We start from the raw sequence: 21,758 nt of genomic DNA on the forward strand, positions 1-21,758 counted from the left end.
AGTCCAACCTAGCACCCAGCCCTACCCAGTGAACTATACCATGGCACTAAGTGCCTCAGCCAGGCTTTTCTTGAACACCTCCAGGGATGGTGACTCCACTACCTCCCTGGGCAGCCCATTCCAATGGCAAATCACTCTCTCTGGGAAGAACTTCATCCTAACATCCAGTCTATACTTCCCCCGGCACAACTTGAGACTGTGTCCCCTTGTTCTTGTACTGGAGGGGCCAGAGCTGAGTGCAATGCTCTAGGTACTCATAAGACTCCAAGGGTCTCATGAGAGCAGAATAGAAGGGGACAATTATCTTTCTCAACCTTCTGATCACTCTTCTTTTTATGTAGCCCAGGATATGACTGGATTTCTCTGCAGGGACACTTTTAATCCATTCATCCCTCAGTCTGTATTGATATTGAGGCTGTCCCAACCCAGGTGCAGTTATCTTGCATTGACCCTGTTGGACTTCATGTGGTTCACATGGGTCTATTCCTCAAGCCTGTCAAGGACCCTCTAGATAGTACCCCTTACTTCTAGATCACGATGTGTACCACTCAGCTTGGTGTCATCCACAGACTTGATGAGGGTGCACTCAGTCCCACTGCGTATGCTACTGATGAAGATATCCAATAGTATTTGTCCCAGTACAGAGCCTTGAGGGACACCACTTGTTACTGTTTTCTGCTTCAACATTGAGTTGTTGACCATACATTTTTGAATGCAGCCACCCAACCAATTTCTTATCCACCTTTCAGTCTATCCATGGAGCCCCTATTTCTCCAGTTTAGCAGCAAGAATGTCGTAGGGGGGCATATCAGAAACTTCATGGAAGTCCAGGAAGATGACAATACATGTGTTACTGAGAGGGTTATAATGCTACTGCTTTCAAAATTGAGCAGGGTATTTCACAGAATCACAGAACGGTTTGGGTTGGAAGGGACATCCACCGCAACAGGTTGCTCAGAGCCTTGTTGAACCTGACCTTGAATATCTCTGAACCTGACCTTGAATATCTCTTGAAAAGGGGCCTCAACTATCTTTCTGGAAAACATGTTCCAGCATTCCACCACCCTCATGGTTAAGACATCCAATCTAAATTTAACCTTCTCCAACTGAAAATCATTGCACCTTGTCCTGCCACTACAACCCTTTGTAAAAATTGTTTTTCCATTCTTCTTGGGAGTCCCTCTTCAGATTTGGAAGGCTGTTATTAGAGCCTTCTCTTCTCCAGGCTGAATGACCCCAGTTCCCTCAGCCTGTCCTTGTAAGAAGGCTGTTCCAGACCCCTGAGCATTTCTGTGGGGCCCTCCTCTGGACCTGTTCCATCAGGTCCATATCCTTCCTATAGTGAAGGCTCCAGACTTGGACACAGTACTCCAGGCGAGGTCTCACCAGAGCAAAGTGGCAGAATCACCTCTCTGGATCTGTTTGCCATGCTTCTTTGGATGCAGCCCAGGATGTGATTTGCATTTTGGGCCGCAAGTGTAGGTTACTGGCTCGTGACCAGAAGCACCCCCAAATCCTTTTCTCCAGGACTGCTCTCAATTTCCTCATCCCCCTGTGTGTATTGATATAGAGAATTGCTCTGACCTATGTGCAGGAGCTTACACTTTGCCTTATTGAACCTCATGAGATTCTCCTCAGCCCACCTCTCCAGCCTGTGCAGGTCCCTCCGGATGGCACACTGTGCTTCAGAATTATCAAGCACACCACTCAGCTTGATATCATCTGCAAATTTGCTGAAGGTGCACTCAGCCTTGCTTGCTTTTCTTCACACCAACAGTTTTCCCAGGTATATAATAAAGTCCATGTCAATGAGTAAATCACAAATGAAAATGGAGGTATGAAACAAGTAACACAGGGAAATGCTTGGTGTTTTATTTTACTGGGAACATACTCCCAGGACCATTAGCTCTCTCAGTTCTCCTACTATAGGGTCTTTTGCCAGAGGTCTTTTGCTGAAATCTGTGCAGGAAGTGTTGTTCACAAGCAGAAAATAAGGGTTGAGATGAAACAGGAGACAACCTCAAGGTTCAGCTTAGGATAAAAGGGAAAGGAAGAAACACACATAATTATGAAACTTCCTTCAGGTTACCTAAGCTTCTCATGAACAGTATTGAGTCTCAAGTACACCTGGTACAGGACTGGCAGCATATGTCTAAATGCCTAACAGGGAGTTATTTTTGTATAACACCATCACACCACATTGCCATTCAATATCCAAGATTCAAGTTCATACATATTCCTTAACAAATCCAAAAAGTAATATGAACTCTATTCAGCTGTCATAAACACAAGTATTTATGAACAAATCCTGTCAACTTCACTCCCTCAAGACTTCTCCTTTTAATGGGGTCTGTCATTGACTAAGCATACAGATTATAAGTGGATAGGCAATATTATCTTTAAGGGCAAACTCGAAAGGAATTAGTAAATAGAAAGTACTTCATACCCCTGAGTAGTTCTCAGAGCCTTTTGTATTCCAACAATTGTTGAGCTAGTCCAACCATCACCTAGCCATGGGGCACAGAGCTTGTTCTTCTTCCATGCAATACCCTTCTTTTCTGTTTTGAACAGTGGCAGGCAGATCGTTTGACAAACAGCATAAGGCAAGCCTGTGGGTTTGATTCCTGGCACCAGAAATTTTGGTGCTACCAAGTACTGAAGGGGAAACTAACTTCATGCTTTAGAAACTAATGCTCTGGTCATCTTCAATGATGGTTGCCCTCAACTTTGCTGAACAGGACACCCTCTGTTAGCAGACACTTACACAGAGAAATCATGGAATATTATTCTGTGAACAAAACTGATTTATGAACTTTCCTTTCCCCTCCCCTCCAGCATCTGCTCATTCCTGCCCTCCTCAACGTTAACAGTCCCTCCTAACATTTGAGATCATAGTGTCATCCAACTTACTGAAATTATCCAAATTTAAGGGGAAGGAAAAATCTCAGGTGTGCATTCACATGTAACTAAGGGGGGAAAACCCCACCACTTTGGGAAACAGAAAGCATGTTCCTTTTTCCCACCTTTTTTTTTTTAACTCCCCTCCAGCTCAGTAATCAGCAGATTAGTTTCTACCGCATTCCCACAAACAAGTAAGAGAGTGGTAGACTATGTTGCAGGATCTAACAGAAGCAGACAGGCTTAACCTTGAAGCTGTTTCTGTCAGACAGTAGGCACATTCCTTGGAGCACCATATGCCTGCGTGTGGGTCCATTTAGTCTTTGAACTTACTTTCAGTGAGGCTCCCAAGGAGGCAGAAGGATCTGCTATGGGGACACTTTTGACACTTAGGATAACATCAGCAGAATTTACAAGGCTTTTCAGAAAATCTAAAGGCAGTGTCAGACAACATTCTGAGGTAGAAACCTCAGAGGTAGAAACCTCATATACATGAAAAAATACATTACATGGGCAAAACAAAATATCCCTCGAGGTCCTGAGCAGCTACAATGTGAGAGAAATAAAAACAATACTTTTTTTCTTTCAGAAACGCTGAATTTTTCAAATATTCAGGTACATAAAATATCTTGCTAACTTCATTTTATAGGTGCCTTGCATGCCTGATTTTAACTCCTTAATTTTTATTTCTGTCTCAGATTTGTCTGACCGTAACATCTAAATCAGATCCAGGCTTATGTAGATGTATGAGGATAAAAATACCCAAGTAGCTTCCATTACCAACCTAAGGGCCTGGTAAGTAGCCTTCTCTTTAGGTCATATTTTTGGTCTAGGAACTCTCTAAAGTTCCATAATCTGAGTCTATTGCAAAGCTGTCTCTTTACTTGACTCCTAAATCAGAGATTTTTGAGGGCATTTTTCAGAGATGGGTTAACAGATCAGTCAGAGCAACAAAACCCTGCTCAGCCACTCCAAGAGTCTTTTTGCCAAATTCCATCTTTTTTAACACATGTCAACAGCTCAGGACATACATAAGCATATACAGAGACTGTTTCAGGAGGTTTTCTTAACCCTGGCACTCTTTAAACCAAATAGCATTTGTGGAGGAGATGTAGGGAAAACATGATTTATGGCCTGCACACTTTCCTTGTCCTACCTCTCTCATCACCACAGGATCTGCTTAAGATCCTCAAGATTGCCTTTGGCTGAAAGCCTCTCCCCTGCTGTTGTTTTCTTCCTCTCAGTCAAACAGGAATCTCTCAGTAAAGAAACTGTCTCTGCATTGCTCTGGTAGGAAAGTTTCCATTCTCTGCTCTCTCCTCTGTGCAGAGGATCATCGTGAAACTTGTTTTCCCATCTAGACACCCACAACAGCATTCTGCTTTCTACGTAACTGTGGCACAATCCACCCAAAATGACAACATGCACTTGGTGCAGGCAGGGTGGGAAACACATGCATCACTTACTACACACACATTACAGTTCAAATGATAATTGCAATAACTAGAAGTGTTTCCTTTGAAGAGGCTGTCAAGGATCTCTCCAGGCTAGGATATACACATCTGAGGGTATTGTGATAAGGGTCTGCGGGATAATTCAGGGGAATATGTGTTTTACCAAGCAAGATGGAAATTTGACCTAGCATTCTCATCCCCAACAACCTACTTGCAGCATGCCAGTTAGAGTCTGACTTCTATGAAATAGTTTTCTCTTTCATTTAATGTTCTAGTATGGTGGTGTAATTTTTTAACAGGCCATATGAGTGATATTGCAAGGAATGAAACAAGAAACTTTAGCTCTAGTACATGTGATGGCAATTTAACGTGATGTTTACAAAAAGATACTATACACCAGAAGCTATTAGCAGGATGTTGTGGTGCCAGTGGTACAGAACCTATGCTTTCTGTTAAATATCATTAAGAAGACTCAGATATTGGTTATCTGTATTGTCTGGAAGAGCTCCAAGAGGCAGACAGATGAGGCACTGACTTCGCAGAACTGACAGGGAGAAGGTCAGGCTTGATCACAGACCTTTGTCTCCCTAAAGATCATCTACATAGACTCAGATACAGGTCTGCAATTGTGTGTTTTCTACTTTTACCCTCTCTTACTCTATGGCAATATTCACAGACATAGGTTTTGGTGTTAACAGAGTTGTATCCAGCTCTCATAAAAACTTCTTTTGTAACCAATTGTCCCACGTTTCATATTTTACAGTTATTTAAGAGTTTATGAAATTTCATAGAATGGCTTATGTTGGAAGGGACCTCAGAGATCATCTACTCCAATCTCCCCACCATGGGGAGAGATGCCTCTCAGACTGCGCCACTCATCCAGCCTGGCCTTGAACTCCTCCAAGGAGGAGATATTTTCTTTCATTTTCTCTGAGGTTACTGCCTCAATATCTGCTGAAGCTGTGTCCACTAGTATTACCTTCCTTCACACACATTTGTCCAGGGCAGTTATGATCAGGATCTGTGAGTCCTGTTCCATAATTCCTAGTCCTGTGTGCCAGATCAATGCCCCATGTGAAGCAACCTGAGGAGTGACTTTAAAGCCAAGGTGTTACTGTCTGGTTTAGAGCATGCTAAGAACATCTGCTGTGCTGGCTACAGAAACAAAAGAGACAACAGAGTTATTAAGTAGTTTGTGGATCCCTCTAGGCTGACAGGATCTTTCTGTGGCTGCTCAAGGTGGTTTCAGAGCAGCTTTGTGGCACAGGAATGAAATAAAATGATCTAATGCTGTAGAGGGCTTGGTCCAATGTGTACAGCAGAAAAGTAGGTCAGAAAGGAAATCTTGCTACTACAAACACAGCAGTGGCAGCAGTCCATTGTACCAGGCTCAGAGTTTATGTAAGGCAGTGGCTGGGACTGCTTCACTTTGAGTTTCACAACCAGCAGAAACCTGGCACTAAAAATGCCTAGCTGCTTCACACAAAAGCAGGAATCAGCTTGTACTTAAGGTTAGAGGAGCACACATGTCACCAGTATCACAGTTCTGTGTTTGTGCTAATCTAAACTTTTGAGTACAACTAAGGAATGTATGAGAGCTATTTGTGCCTCTCCTCACAAAGGATACTCTGAAGCAGAACTGGTGTCTTTGAGAGCATGACCAAGAATTCAGTTGATAGTTCTTCTTGTGGCTTTCTACTCTTCACCTCTATTCCTGGTTATTCCAAGCTTTCTGCATGCCATGAGACTAAAGAGACCTTAAAAGGATATTTTCAGCTCCCTGGGCTCTGAAAAAGGCATAACTAATGGAAAGAGATGTCTCAGCAGCGTTCACCAGCTCTAACAGGAAGACTGCATCAGTATTATACCCACAGAAAGTTGTCCTGTTCCCTTATTTTCAAACTTCAAAGGCTAGTGAAAAAGAGCAACAGAGAGATACATAAAAAGTTTAAGTATGTCACAGGAGGTTCCATTCTGATGTCACTAACACTGGGATTTAGCTGAAACTGAGCCAGATCCCACAACAAAGTATGCAGAAGTGGATTAATGAAATTTAGCACTACCATCTTCATCTTCACGTCTTGGGAAAAAAACAACTGGGGTCTTTTTCATCTTTATGTATAAGGACTCCTGGACTTCCACTGATAAAACAAAGAGATTTGATTTATAGACATAGCTTCATTCAGGGAACCAGAAAATGAAATGGATGCTTGTCTTCTCTTCAGTGTGAGTACTCATCAGGCCTTGCTCCTTGCTTTTGATATGCTCCAGTTACCAGAGCCAACACTCCAGCTGATCCCCAAAGACAGCAGCACATGCTTGGCAGTGGCAGTACCCAGATGCTAAAATGTATTTTTCCAATGACAGAAGCTTTAGCACAGTAGGAAGTTACCAGTTTGCTGGAAATTCTCCCCTTAGATTTGCCAGCCTGTCTGGAAAGGGCTGACCAGACAAACAAACAAACAAAATCTCTTTCTCCAGTAAGTATACCATGTAGAACATGGGGAAATACATGCAACTTAATCCTTTAGTGGATCATGTGAGCTTTATTTTTTTCCCCTCTCTCTCTGTCTCTCTCTCTCTCTGTCTCTCTTTTTTTTTTTTTCCTTACATGAAGAAAGGAGAATATTTCATTCTGAATGCTCTGGGTTGTGCATAAGCTTACCCTGGGTCAGGAACAACATAAAATGCCCCGTAAGGAGTGGCACACAGATTTATGCTCTCTGAAAATCCTTTCACACCGATCAATAAAGGAGTATCTGTGTCATTTTCTTTCTGAAAGTAATTTCTCTGTGGTGGTTGCACTACAGTGCTTGCAGGGTAATCACTTCACCATATTGCCAAAGATGGCCATCACAGATCTCCATAACAACAGCTCTCTTTACTCCTCCCTTTCACTCCAGGACTCCAGAAAAGGAAATAAAAACTGTACCTCACTTTTCTTAATGCTCAGTTCCTCGACAGGATACAGCATAGAAATAGATAGTGGATTTGGACTTGCAAAGGATGTCTTGGTAATGTAAGTCAGTGAACAAACATCTGTGCTGATGGACTGCTAGACTTTTACAAAGTGTTTGAAGAAAGGTGAGGGCACTCAGCAGGCTCTCTTATTACATTTCAGAAAGCCCCAGAGAACAGTAGTTACAGGGTCAGTTTCTACTCCACTCCGTCTCCGCAACACTTCACTTGTGGCATGTCACAAAATGCACTTCTGCTTCTCATTCTACTCAGAATAAACCATAGCAAGCTGTAGAGTTCATAAGTTTGCAACACAGGTTTGGAGATCCTGGGGGTCATGGGGTATTTGATTTAGCAAGGTCTTACAAAGTGCATGCTGCACAAGTGGGAGCTTTGAACTACACATCTCTTTTAGAAAGTTGTTTATTTTCAGTATATTGGAGATGTTACTCAACAAGAAACAGAAAAAAACACCCAAAGATTCATTTTCCTCTCAGCTAAAGAAGTTACACTGGCTGGAAAGAAATTTCACTAAAGTTTACTTGACCTCAGAGGGATTAATCTGGATTTATAGTAGTAGGAGAGCAGAGTGCAGAAAGGATTTTGCTTAGCTGGGCATGGAAAAGACAGTAATCTGTACTACAGCACTCTGCATTGAGTACTGTAACTACATACAGTAGTTGCTAGCTGACCAGCTGATGCAAAGTTCCTTCTGGATTTTAGTAACTGCATAAGTTCTTGTTACTTTTCTCCTGTTAGCATCATTAATCAGTGTAGTCAAAACTTACCCTGGAATCTCCTATTAATTTTTCCCCCTTTGGCACAGAACTGGGTTTAATAGAAATTTGTCTTCAGGATACATTGAAAATACCTTTTTGCTTTATTTTTCTATTTAAAATGCTGTAATACAGAGAAAGGGCTACACTGCTGTCTTACATGATAAACATCTTGTGTAATGGTTTGGGTGTTCCCCCCCCCCCCCCTCCACTTTAGAAATCACCCAAACTAGACTCAGCTGGCTCTGGAAATATGAATGAAGCTTATATTTACAGCTGGCACAATATACAAGCAGAAATTTACAGTCTATACAGTTATAGACAGAAATAGACAAGGTAAAAGGTAATACAGAAACACAACTCCCCTCCCAGAAACCTGAGTCCCCAGGAGGGGCTCTCAACCACCCCTGCACCTTCCCCCTGCCCCTCTCAACCTTACCCCAGTCCCAAGGAAGAATGGAGGTTCTGCCAGAGGGGTTAGGAAGCAAAGTGGATCAGTCCAAAATGGAGAGTGAGGTTGGAGAGTGAGGTTAGAGAATAAGATGCAGCTCAGCCAGCAGCCCAAGTGAGAGTGGTTATCTATGTTTTTATTTCTTGCTCCTATACATCTCAGCAAGCCTATGAGTGAAGCAGACATCACCATTGTTTTCTTTCCACAGCCTATAATCTAGTTCTTCTCACCAAAACATTCTATCTAGTTTCAAACCAGCACAATCTTGCTTTCTTAAGATCTGAGTATGATTTAAGTAAAAGTGCACTTTCTCCATTACATGTTTAAGGAAATTTGCTAGTGAAAAATCAAGATGATATTCTGAGAATGATGTTTCAATCTGCGAAGAGTATCCAGAGCTTTCAAGGCTAGATAAAATGCAAACAGAAAAAATACATGAAATACAGGTATGTCCTTTATGGAAAATGTGACTTCTGGTTGTCTATGAAATCAAAGAGCTTCTACAATCAGGATTTCTGGGAAGAGGTCATTCTTCCAGATCACTAACATTTATTAACATCTTTACCTGAAAAGATTTTATGAATCAACTGAGTTACTTGTGCTTTGCACAACAACTCTAAAGATAGCAGAGGCAAGACAAACTAGGGGACAACTAAAACTTTTATTGATACAGATCTACTTCTAGTCTGTTTCCCCTTTGCCCCCTACCCCACAATATGCTGCTAAATGTAGTGAGTAACACACCATGACCCTTCCATCATAGCATCCGAGGGCACCACAGTGATTAATTTTGTCCTCCATAGTGCCTTTGAAGTTGAGATAAATGAGTTGTCCAAGGTAATATAAAGGCCATGGCTGAACTAGGAACAATAGTCAGATTTTTATTTGGTGCCTTGACCTCTGCTTTATCTTAAGTAATAATCTCTGGTAAGTAAGGCAAAACAACAACAACAACAAAAAAGCTGTTTAGAGAACTATTTGTTACTTTCAGAAAGAGAAAGCCAAGAGAAAGAGATTAGGCCACTTACCATGCATTTTATTAAGTTCCAAAATAGTTTTTATTTTTCCTCTGGAAAACAAATGCATAAAATTATAATTAGTTCTAATTTTTAGTACTTATTTTTTAAAAACATGGTAAGTTCTTTCTGCACATTTGAGAGTCTCTAGAGAAGGAGACTCTATAACCTCTCTGGGGAGTCTGTTGCAGTCTCTGCCACCCTTACAGTAAAGAATCACAGAACCACAGAAATATTCAGATTGGAAAAGACCCTCAGAATCACCAAGTCCATCCGATAACTCTGCTCTATAAGCTTCAGCCCTAAACCATATCACTAAGTATCACATCCAAACAACCTTTAAACACATCCAGGGTAGGTGACTCCACCACTTCCCTGGGCAGCCTATTCCAATGCCTGTCCACTCTTGCTGTGAAAAATCTTTTCCTGATGTCCACTCTAAACCTACCTAGTCACAGCTTGAGGCCATTCCCTCTTGTTCTATCACTAATTACCTCTGAGAAGAGACCAGAAACAACCTGTCCTTTCAGGTAGCTGTAAACAGTGATGAGGTCTCCCCTCAGTCTCTTATCAATCTAAAAACCCCCAACTCCTTCACTCATTCTTCATAAGATTTATTCTGTATGCCCTTCATCATCTTTGTTGCCTTCCTCTGCTCTTACTCCAGCAGAAAAATGTTATTCTTGTACTGAGGTGCCCAAAACTGAACACCTTACTTAAGGTGTGACCTCACCAGTGTTAGATACAAGAGCAACATCCCTGTGCCCCTTTAAAACTAGTTTAAAGAAAGCCTTGTCAGTGAGCCCATCCAGCTCATGCACAAGGATTCTTTTCCCCTTATAGGACATATGAACTCTGTCACCAGTATACTCGGTATCAAGAAAACTTCCCTGAGGTATCTAATGTCCTGTCTTGATGACTGGGGTTACTTGATCTGTGAATCTATGAGTTGCTCATGTTCATTATAAAGTGAACTGGTTCCCATTTCAAAGACTTTCAGATTTACAAGAAAATGAAGTATTTATTTAAAAAAAAAGGCAGTGAGAAAGTATTATAAGAAAGCCAACTCTCCTTATTCATGGATTTGTTTGTTCTTCACCTTCCATACAGAAAAAATTGCATCAGTCAGAATGCATGAGGATAGTTTGGTTTAATTGTGTACAACACTGAGGAACTGCTCAACATCTTGACTGCTTTAACAAATATTGTCACTTGGATTGTCCTCTCTCTTCATCCACCAGAAACAATTGAGACTAATTGTTGAATTAGATTTCTCTTATTGTCTTTCTCTACTTCAACTGAACTTCTCCCATCTTTCACCACAACGATAAGAACTAGCAACTTGATGTCTGAACTGTGTAAAAAATACACATTGGTATTACTTACTTGATTTCACTTGAAAATATGCATCTATATGAGCTATAGTAAGAAACTGTGTCACTGTGTAAGGGGAATCAAGGCAAATTCCTTTAGCTGCTTCAAAGTCACACTCTGCAAGAGCACACTGTTTCAAAAGGGTACAAATGAAAAACGAGTCCATTTGTGTTCTCCCCTCCCGAGTCTTCCTTTGTTTTTTGCCTCATGTTGTTAGTGTTGTGATTCGTGTCCTGCATTAGATTATAATGGAAACAGAATTCCTGGTGATTTTCTTACGAAAGAAACACATTTTCAACTTCAGCCTTCACAATTTTTACTTTAATTATATTTACATGGTTCATGACAAGTGCAAACACCTTTACATAGTGCAAGATCAAAGTTTCCACTGAACATGACAGATCCCGTTTGTGTAGGAACAGATCTAAAAGTTGGATGTTTCCATGCTTCCAGTGCCGCCAGAACTCACTGGTTTTGCCAGGTTTTACAGTGACACCATAGACATCTTTGACACACATGAGTAGAGCAATGCAAACACCTTTTAAAATCTCACACCTTTTTTACTGTCAATAATACATGAGAAAGGCATATCATTGAAGATATTTTAAAGACCTTTAATTAGAAATTTTAAGTAGTTAGGTTACACAGGAAACTAAGGAGGCCTTAAAATTCAGTAGGTTGCTCTCTAAAACTGGTGACAAATATTCTCTTATACACATGAGGAAGGGGAACGATGTGCTACAGCTGTCAAATATGTTCATTAAGCAGAAGAACTAAAACCTCTTTTTATTGCCATTGTAAGCAAAAGGATCTGTGCAAGGACCTGTGTATATCTTGCACTTATTATTGAAAAGGATGAGGCACTCAGTGCCATGGTCTAGTTGACTGGCTAGGGCTGGCGGATAGGTTGGACTGGATGATCTTGGAGGTTTCTTCCAACCTGGTTGATTCTATGATTCTATGAAAAATAACAACATCAAAACAACAACAACAAAAAAAACCCAATCAACCAAACAAAACCCACCAAAAAAAAAAAAAAAAGCCTATGACATTTAGTCTAGCTCTTAAAATATTGAAGACCAACACACTTCTAAGGACAAGAGTAAAACCATATTTTCTTCCAGCTGTTTATACCCTCTATTACAATCTGCAAAATAGCTCAGGCTTCTGTTATTTGTAGGGGAACTATTTGACATATATCTCAAAATATATGAGTTTGTTTTGATTAAGGATGAAAAGAAGGACATTAAGAGGGAAGGTACAGCATGACAATGGAAAAAAAAAACACCACATTTGAAACAAGTCTCAGTGCAATTAGGAAAAAAAGACCATCGCCACCTCAGGCAAAGAAGTAGTGAATACATAATATGCATCTCAAACTCAGTTTAAAAAGAGGTCAGAAAAGTGATCAAATACAAATTTCCTTGTAAGGAAAACTGATGAGATATAAAGGTCCTTCTTTTTAAATTTAGTTGTCATGGTTTTGATGTTTCCCTTCCTTAGCTTTGGTGCAGAGCATCTTTTCAAGAGATAATGGAAAGGTAAAGCCCAACCTTATAGAATTGTATGAGCCAACTCACCACCCTATAGGCATGCCAAACTGGATACCTCTATTGTTCTTGTCCCAGGGCTAGCAGCAGAAGATGGCACAGTGAATGCCACTTACTCCAAAGAAGGGATTGCACACAATATGCATTGCTTTCCAGTGACTCTCAGCTAGAGAATCCTTTATAGATGAGGAGGCTTCCTCTCCTGGAAGGCCTTTGTGAAATGGAGCTTTGTGAAGAGCCGTGTGACACCCAGTCAAGCACTGCCTCAGGGATTTGCATCACTGACAGAGACGGTGCCTCATATAGCCTTTCAAATTCCTTTCTTCCCCCAAACAGTGTTGCCTCTGTCTTGACTTCCTTTCTTCTTCCTCTCCAACCCCTAGTACTCCTCATGCAGACATTAATCTCTTGTTTCAATAGTGGCACTTTCTGTTATTCCCCTAACTGGTCTAGTTGATTGCATATGGCTGGGAGATAGGTTGGACTGGATGATCTGATCTTGGAGGTCTTTTCCAGCCTGGCTGATTCTAGGATTCTATGATTCTATGATAAAGATAGGTAGTAGGACATCAGCAAAATGACTCAGCCTGGGAAGTCTTAATATTTCTTCAAGTAGAAAGAGAGTGCCACTGTAGCACCTGCAAGCAGATGAGCAAAAAGGAGCATAAACATGTCAGCAGATTTCTAAATCATTCCAGCATGGCTGTGTATGCTACAGAGATGCCATGGCAGGACATCTCGACCACTGATGCTTCTACCTGTTCATCTGTAAAGGAAGAACAACAGCAGTTGTCTACCTCGTAAGACAATCATTATATGGAAAGTTACCAGGCACTTGCAGTAAGGCTACCCACACAAACCAGACAATACAGATGGCTTCATAGAATTTAATGGTACTGGAGATGCAAAAAAAATGAATATTGAGATGGAGCTGGACCTCCAGTCTGCTAATGCATGCAGAGTATTCTCTTTGCTGCAGCAAGCACATTTCAGGTTGCCCTTTGAAACTGGGATACCAGTCTTTAGGTATGTGTTTGGAAGTGGAAGCAGCTCACCTGGTGATCAAGCTGATGAGTAGCACAACTTTGTACTAGCATCTGAACCCTACAAATCAGAAATCAATAGAAAATTCAACCTGGACAAGATGAGCTATATAGTCCAGTACCATTTTGGAACTTAAAGAGAAAGATGCTTTCATAGCAGGGTAATTGCACCCTCAGACTTTCCTTCTCTTGTTAATAGGTGATGGCACCTCTCAGTACAGATAGCCTGAGCTGCATAGCAGAGAGTGTAGGAGCTGAGTACTCTGCTCAAAAAACTTAGACCTGAAATTCCCTTCTGCCTGCAGCTAGTAAAGTTTATCTATCTACTCTAATCTTGATATACATTATCTGGATAGTAGTGTCATGTGAGCCCTAACATTTCTAGGTGGTTGAGAATTTAGAGAATGCAGGAGAGACAGGGCATTGTGCAGGCAAGCAGTAGAACAGCTTCACCATGAATGGCAAAGTGGAGAAAGGAAGACAATGTTGAGGAGTCACTTGATTTCATGGAAAGCATGTGTCAAAGCCATTGGACTCCTGATCTGGAGCTGTGAACAAACTATGCACCTATTAAGCCTATTTAAATATATGACATATTTACTATTGCCCTCAGTCTCTTTCCTAATGTTTTACAGTTGTTTTCCTGTCTTTAATTAAACTGTAATCTGCTACTCCTATTTATACAATGTTTGGCATTGAACTTCCCAGATGTGGAAATTTAAAAAAACCCAACAACAAAATAAACCAAACATAGGACAGCAAACTCCTACTAAGTAAGCTCTAACTTAGAAGTCTAGTCTTCTAGACTACATGAACTTTGAGTATTCAGCTCTGGAAAAGCAGAAGCAGAGTAACTAGTGGAAAAACAATCAACAGACTAAAATATATAACATATACACACGCCCAGGGAAATGGAAATATAAGCAGGCAAGAACTGTCACTTTAGAGAGTCCAGCCTTGGATCTGTAAGGCAGCACAATGAATGCAGGCTGTCTTATAAAAAGGAAGCCAAGGAATTGCTATGCCTTAGAATAAAACAGAAATAAACAGTCCCTATCTTTTCCTCTGGATTCTCCCAGGAAGCAAGTTATTCTAGAGTTTAATGAATGATTTCTGCCCTTCAGAGCATTCTGAAATTTCAGAGAGGGCATAAGATCCCGTATGGAACTTCACTTCCCAGAGAAGTGGATGATTTTGCTTACCTTTGGTTACACAATTCTTGGTTCCAGTGCAGCCACATCTATATGGTGTTATGTAGATCTGACCTCTGTATGGTCAGTAATTTTTTGCTGCTCCTCTTGAAAGAAAGCACATGAGGATGTCTTAAAAGAAATAAAATAGTAAACTAGTTATGTCAGCAGCTTCACATGGAAGACTGAAAGAGGAAATAATATCTCCTGCTTGGATTGAAAAAAGAAACAGGCCATTGACACCAAAGGATGAAGATATTATGCATTTTTCTCCCCTGAAATTAAGATCTTTCAGCCGAAGAAAGAGAACACCTTAAGAAAATAATCAGATATAAAGACAAAGAGTAACTCAGAGCTCAGCATCCATAAGTCTCAACACAAGCAGCTGTATGTGAACATTTTGTGTGCCTTAGATACTCTCATTTATTTTGGAATATGTTACTACCCTTTCCACAGTAGTGACCTCATCACTCAGCCTTAGTGACTGCTGCTGTGCTGACTGATGAACAGCACACAGGCTTCAGGGTGAATCTGAGCATCTGACTAGGGGAGTAGAGAGACAAGACATCATCCAGAAAAGCTTTTTCCTGAACCAGGAATGGATAGTTATGGCAAGCAGATGGAAGAAATCAAATACAAAACACAACATGTGACCTATCTCAGATAGAGTCTCCTTCTTGCATTTCATTTTGGCAAAGCTGGAGTATTCCTCACGCCAACAGAATGTTCCTGAGCTGCAGATCTTGTCAGCAGGCTCCAAGCTGTAGTCTTCTCCCTATCAGAACTTAATGGACAACATAGCCCAGCAGTAAATATTAACTTGAGAGAAACTTATGTGAAAAGCAACATAGCAGTAAAACAAAACAAGACTACTGTTCCAAAGTCGAGGGGACCAATTTTTGCCTTCCAGCTATGTGATAGACTTGGTTTCACATTGGGCAGACCAGGTGGCTGTCTCAAGGCTCTTAAAACCCACAAATGGAGAAGAAAAGTAACTGCGAATAAGTCTGTGCCCTGTTGTTAATCTCCCTAACTCAAAGAGTGAAAACATGACTGTCACAGTTTGGGAACCATAGAGTTAAAAAAAATCCTCTAGGGACTAGAGGAGTCCAGGAGGGTGGACACAGAAAAGTGTAAAATTGTTATTCAGTCCCATAATTCTGCTATCTCTTTATAAACTGGCAGGAAGGCCAACGTGTTCTCCTTCCCTTTCTCTCCTGCCTGCTGTCTCTGGCAGGAGACACTTATCTAGGTAAACATGTAGGGAGTGGGCCTGGTTATGGCTGCAGAGGACTTGTTTGGGCCTAGGGGTGGCAGAAGCACTGCAGGGGAAGAAAAGGAGCATTGGGGATTGCAGATGAGTTTCGGCTGGGGGAAAGGTTTAAGGCAGTTTCTCTGTACCCTCTGTATGCTCTGTATTTTTTCTGTATCTTTCCTTTCAATTATAATTCTGTATTTCTTTCCAATTTGTTTGAGACTGTCTCATTCTGTCTGCTCTTTAAAACCACAACAGGGACTCTCTTTCTCTGTTCAACAACAGTGTAATAACGTCCCAAGTGAAAAATGGAAAGTCTCAGAACCCCACAGAGCTTTGCTAACAGGTCTGGGTCAAAAATGCAGGAAACAAGACTACCAGCACAGTGGCTGGTATCTGAAGACTTTAGTCCTGTGCTTACAAGAAACATAGAATCATAGAATCAGCCAGGTTGGAAGAGACCTCCAGGATCATCCAATCCAACCTATCCCCCAGCCCTTTCCAATCAACTAGACCATGGCACTAAGTGTCTCAGCCAGGCTTTTCTTGAACACCGCCAGGGACAGAGACTCCACCACCTCCCTGGGCAGCCCATTCCAATGCCAATCACTCCCTCTGGCAACAACTTCCTCCTAACATCCAGCCTATACTTCACCCAGCACAACTTGAGACTGTGTCCCCTTGTTCTGTTGCTGGTTCCCTGGGAGAAGAGGCCAACCCCCACCTGGCTACAGCCTCCCTTCAGGTAGTTGTAGACAGCAATGAGGTCACCCCTGAGCCTCCTCTTCTCCAGGCTGCACACCCCCAGCTCCCTCAGCCTCTCCTCACAGGGCTGTGCTCCAGGCCCTTCACCAGCTTTGTCACTCTTCTCTGGACACACTCCAGCACCTCAACATCTCTCTTGAATTGAGTAGCCCAGAACTGGACACAGGACTCAAGGTGTGGTCTGACCAGTGCTGAGTACAGGGGCAGAATCACCTCCCTCGTCCTACTGGCCACACTGATCCTGATACAGACCAGGATGCCATTGGCTCTCTTGGCCACCTGGGCACACTGCTGGCTCATCTTCAGCCTAGTATCCACCAGTACCCCCAGGTCCCTTTCTTCCTGGCTGCTGCCTGCTCTGTCATCGACGTTTAATGGTCTACTAAAAATAAAAAAATACAAACTGAGAAAGCAAACAGAATGAATGGCAAGAAGACAATGAAGCAGCAAAATCTCACAATGAAGTCTGTGTCTTCTTTTGTATAAGTCACAAAGAGAAACCATCACACAGAAAAATGGCACTCATATTAGTGGTCAGGAGGAATAACACAAAACATTCACATCAAAGACATTTGAAAAGTATCCCCTTTGACTGTGCCAAAAACTACTGCCCTTTTCAATGTGACATGTCCACTACTTATACCATCATACCTCAACCTATCTCAGTAAAAGCAAATTGGGTTGCCTTCAACAGCCTGAGAAAAAAATTTGTTGCGAGCCCATCTCATTTTTAATGAAATTACTTTGGGCACAATTGCACTAAAAGCTATGCCAGCAGCTCAGAAAGGACAGCAGTCTTTGAGGAAAATTGACAACAAGCAGCTTGAGAAGGAAACTTCTCTTCTGCATGGATGAATACTGATTCATAGGACATGTGACTGCAACTAAAATCAACAACCTTTTCCTTTCCAGTTCCCTATTCCTGCTCAGCTGTTTCTCTCTTCTGTTTTGGCTGCTCCTACCTGTATCAGATCTGCATACTTGTCTGCCTTGGACATAGAAAGGAGCGTGGATACATTTTTCTCTTTGCTTTGTCCTGAAAGCAGCACTCATCTCAAAATGTATTTAATCATGCCTGTCTCTGGTATTTACAGCTTTCTGTCATCTCCAGCAGGGATCCCTCCTAGCCCCAGGGAAATGTGGCTGAAGTTGCAGTATTTTCTCTCTTTCTAGTTTTGTCCACTGCTTGTCTTATGTCAAATGCATTTGCAGCCACAAAAACAGGAAGCAAACCCTACCACTTCTTTTATGCAACTATACTAGAGCACCTGTCAAAAAAAAAAAAAAAAAGGTGTTCCAGTTCCATGGAAGGCTGTACCAGGTATAACCCTCAGAAACTTAGTGGGGATTATCTCAGGAGACATCTGCACTGGGTCAAAGCCCTTTTCCAGGCTGAGGAGACAATGTCACCAGATCCACATACTATCTGCTGCAGCAAGCTGTGGTCAAACCATTAGTCTTGCAGGGGAGCTACTTAAGGTGTCCATTTCTGAATCATCAAAGAGCTTTGTCTGACTTTCTCTTGCTTCTTTATGTGTGGTACTTCTGAGCCTGTCAAGAAGCCTTGGGTTAGGCATGGGGTGCTTTCTGTTTACTTTAGACGTTCCTTTGTGACTTCTGTGTGGTTCATGTATTTTGGGAGTAGGGTAGTGCTTGAAAGTGGGGTGTTTTTAGCCATTCTCAGAGACTTGGGAATTATGGTCCTCCTAAATTCTCTGTTAGTCACTGTAAATTACTATTTTTTTTTCATGCTTGAGTCTCTTTCTGACTGTCTTTTTATACTTTGAGGACAATGGGATTCAGTGGGGGGAAGACCTGCAGTAACTACTGTAATACAGATAACACATTAGGATGACATGCAAATTGATGTGTGAAAACCATAGTATAAAATCCTAAGAGCTGCATTCCTTTGCTATTCGGGCAAACAAAACTCAATTGCAAACACGGAAAGTGGATGCATGTGCACCTAAAGTACATTGGTCTCAGCCTGAGAGCCTACTGGAAACGGCCGTGCAGTGTGTGCCAAGTCGCCATCCTGAGCAAATGTGGTGAACTGCCTTTCCCACATACCTCCCTCGGGCAGCAAAAGAGTCCTATGCCAGGATTTTTGCTAGCTTGGCATTACACAAAAGGCCTGTGGGGTGGGTACAATGGAATTTAGGCTGGGCAGGGAGGCAGGACGCAGCAGCATGAGTCTCCAGTGAACAATAGCAACAGCAGGATCAAAACAGCAGGCAGAAAGTATATGCACAATTGCCAAAACAAAATACCTGGAACTACAAGGACATTACATCCTCAGCTGTGTCCCCAAGCAAGATCCCACTGTTGTTAACGTAACCCATAACCACTACTGAATCAGACATGCATTCCACATGATGCATTCCATATTATCTAAAAAGGAAGGTGAAAAGCAGAGGGATTAGCCTAAGGCAATAAATTCCAGTCAATTCCTCCAGGTTAACATGGCATTAAAACAGCCCATGTCCAGACTTCATCACTTGATGAAGGCACAAGCATTAATGCACGGAAGCAACAGGGCAGAAATTCAGGACGGTTGATGGCAGGAGAATCTGGTACTGAAGAAAACAGGAATATATACACAATCACATTTGGATCATAAGTGACCAAAAGTGAAACACTAGAGGAAAAAGTAATCTAATTTGTGCTGAAAACTTGCAGCTCAACTTTCTTTTTTAGACTGGAGGAGGAGAGGATAAAATTGGTTTCTGTTCTGTGACTTTATTGAATAAGACTTAAACATAAGAGCTTGTTAGAAAAGAGCTAATTTGTTTTGGGAAACTTTCTGGAAGGAAAAAAAAAGGAAAAACTTCAATTAAAACTATAACTCTTTCATTTCTCAGGGTTCATTTGCAGTTTTAAGGCTTCTGAATGAATGGTACCACTTCTATTTGAGATCTGATTTTTGCCCTACCTTTTTCACATTGGCATTGATGACAGAAGGAGAAAGAAGGATCAAAATGAAAATGTGGCAAGCAAAAATGTGACATTTAAGTTTTCCAAAACTGTGAATGATTTTGTTGGAAAAGAAGTCAATAGTAGATAGTATACTGTGAAGGACCACATCCATAGCAGTGAACAGGGCATCCTCACACCCTTATCAGCATTTGTTTTAAAATACCTTATCACTCCTGTTACACCCAGAGCTAATCACATCCTCTGCAATTTAGACTGCCAGTATTCGATTTTACAAAGCAAGAAGACAAGAAAAGCACCAATACAATTTGTCTCATTTTGTAACTAACCATAATATTCTGCTAAAATCTTTTTGGCAGCATGGTCTTGTGGCCCAGGGTTTTGTGAGACAGAAAGAAATAACAGGTCTTAGGCAGTTGATAACTTCCTGTATTTGGCATAGCTTTCTGAGTTTGATTTCACCTTGCTATCTTTTCTGAACATTTTTTTGGATATGAGAGGGATGTTCCTAAAGTTAGAAAAAAGCTAAAAACCCAACCTAAATAAATGGAGCCTGGCTATACTATGTAAGTGACCAATAATTTGTCCTCAAGCTTGAATAAAGACTTGAATTTAATTCTGGGGAGGTCTTGGAAATAAAAAGGCTTTCAGTGTAAGATGAAAATTAACACATGCAGCTACTTAACAGCATTTCCCACCCCTCACAGTAGAGCAGTTCAGGTCTGCCAGCATGGCACTTCCCAGTTTAACAAGTGACAGACATTGAATAGCTTTCAGTCAACTCACAGAAGAAAATTGTCAAGACCAAGGACAGAATGTGCTATACATTTCAGAAACAGCTGCTGGTTTGACACTGGGTTTAGGTAGCTAGAGAGGGGATTTCCTCTAGTTAATAAAACTATCATTCAGCAGAGCCTGGCACAAAGCAAACAAGACAGATTTAGCAGCAGCTTGGTGCAATGCTTTGCTACCAACACATGACACCCTGCCAGCAATACTCTTTTCTATAAGATTGGCAAACACAGTAGCAGAGTAACAGTTGCTAGTAAAAACCTACCTGGGTACTTACTTCCTAGAATGACTTACATGGCTCATCTTGTTAAATATCTTTTCAAGTGATTTTTGTGCCTGATGGAAAGAAGGAAAAAAAAAAAGTTTAATAAAATGCAAATATTTAACCATAGGAGACAGGACTCTTGCTCTGTCTTGTAGGGATTTTATTCATTTAGTTTTACTATAGAGCATCAAATAAGAAAAAAAAAAAAGAATAATAAAAAAAAAAAGTTTTACTAACAGCTTCTGTGATATTCCAGATGTCAGCAATTAATTCTCCAAAATCTGCTGAAACACTGGAACCTCTCTCTGATTAAGCTTTGGGGTCAGCACCAAACTTGTTCTTACAGCCTCAAACAACATCTGAAAAAAACCTCTTGCTCAGATCTGGTCTGCCATGTGACTCATCTAATCTTGACATCTTCCCAAGCAGATGGAAGGAAAAGTGAAGCAAAAGCTCATTCTTCACGAGAGAAACTCAGCACATCGTTTTGCACAGGCAGATGGCCGATTCTTTCTAATGATTTTTATGCTGATGCTGTGCTCGGGTTTATGAGTGCAAGCCCAGCTCAAAGGGCGGGAGGGAGAGGGAGAAAGGAGCTGCTCCCGGTTACAGAGTAAACAGAGGGTAAGCAGAGGCTTGACCACTTTGCCTCTCAGCTGGAGCCAGGCTGATTGCTGAAACCATTAGAGTAGCAGCCCTGGCAGCAGGCGGTTCTTCAGCCTCCAGGCCACCATAAAACAGGAGCTCCTTTTTTCCACAAGAAGAAAAGGCCAGTGTCTCTAAAGCAAGCGCTTTACCACATGGTCCTTTTGGTGGAGAGAGAAAGCCTGACACTGTACCTCAGAAAAGGGAGGTGGGGAGAAGAAAAAAACTGCCCATTTAGAGTGTTTGCTTACAGCCGTCTTATTTGTAGGGAAGAAACTACAGGCAACACAGGCACAGTAGACAAATACTTGTAATTATTATGTAGTTGTTTTTCTAAATTCTATGTCACTGCTTTTCTGCAGGGTCATGGTACAACTAGTTTAAGTACTCTA

At 41.4% G+C, this 21,758-nt stretch overlaps 1 long non-coding RNA gene across 1 annotated transcript; it reads right to left on the reverse strand.

Moving 5' to 3' along the window:
• Positions 1–8,662: 8,662 nt before the first annotated feature.
• Positions 8,663–21,219, reverse strand: LOC135179982 (uncharacterized). The gene is made up of 8 exons (XR_010304227.1): positions 20,959–21,219; positions 20,722–20,792; positions 15,365–15,494; positions 14,723–14,842; positions 11,075–11,160; positions 10,940–10,993; positions 9,566–9,606; positions 8,663–8,944 (listed from the first exon to the last, which is right to left on the reverse strand). It is a non-coding gene; the product is annotated as an uncharacterized LOC135179982 (long non-coding RNA).
• Positions 21,220–21,758: the final 539 nt, after the last annotated feature.

This window comes from Pogoniulus pusillus, chromosome 12, assembly GCF_015220805.1.
Source record: "Pogoniulus pusillus isolate bPogPus1 chromosome 12, bPogPus1.pri, whole genome shotgun sequence".
NCBI classification, from domain to species: domain Eukaryota; kingdom Metazoa; phylum Chordata; class Aves; order Piciformes; family Lybiidae; genus Pogoniulus; species Pogoniulus pusillus.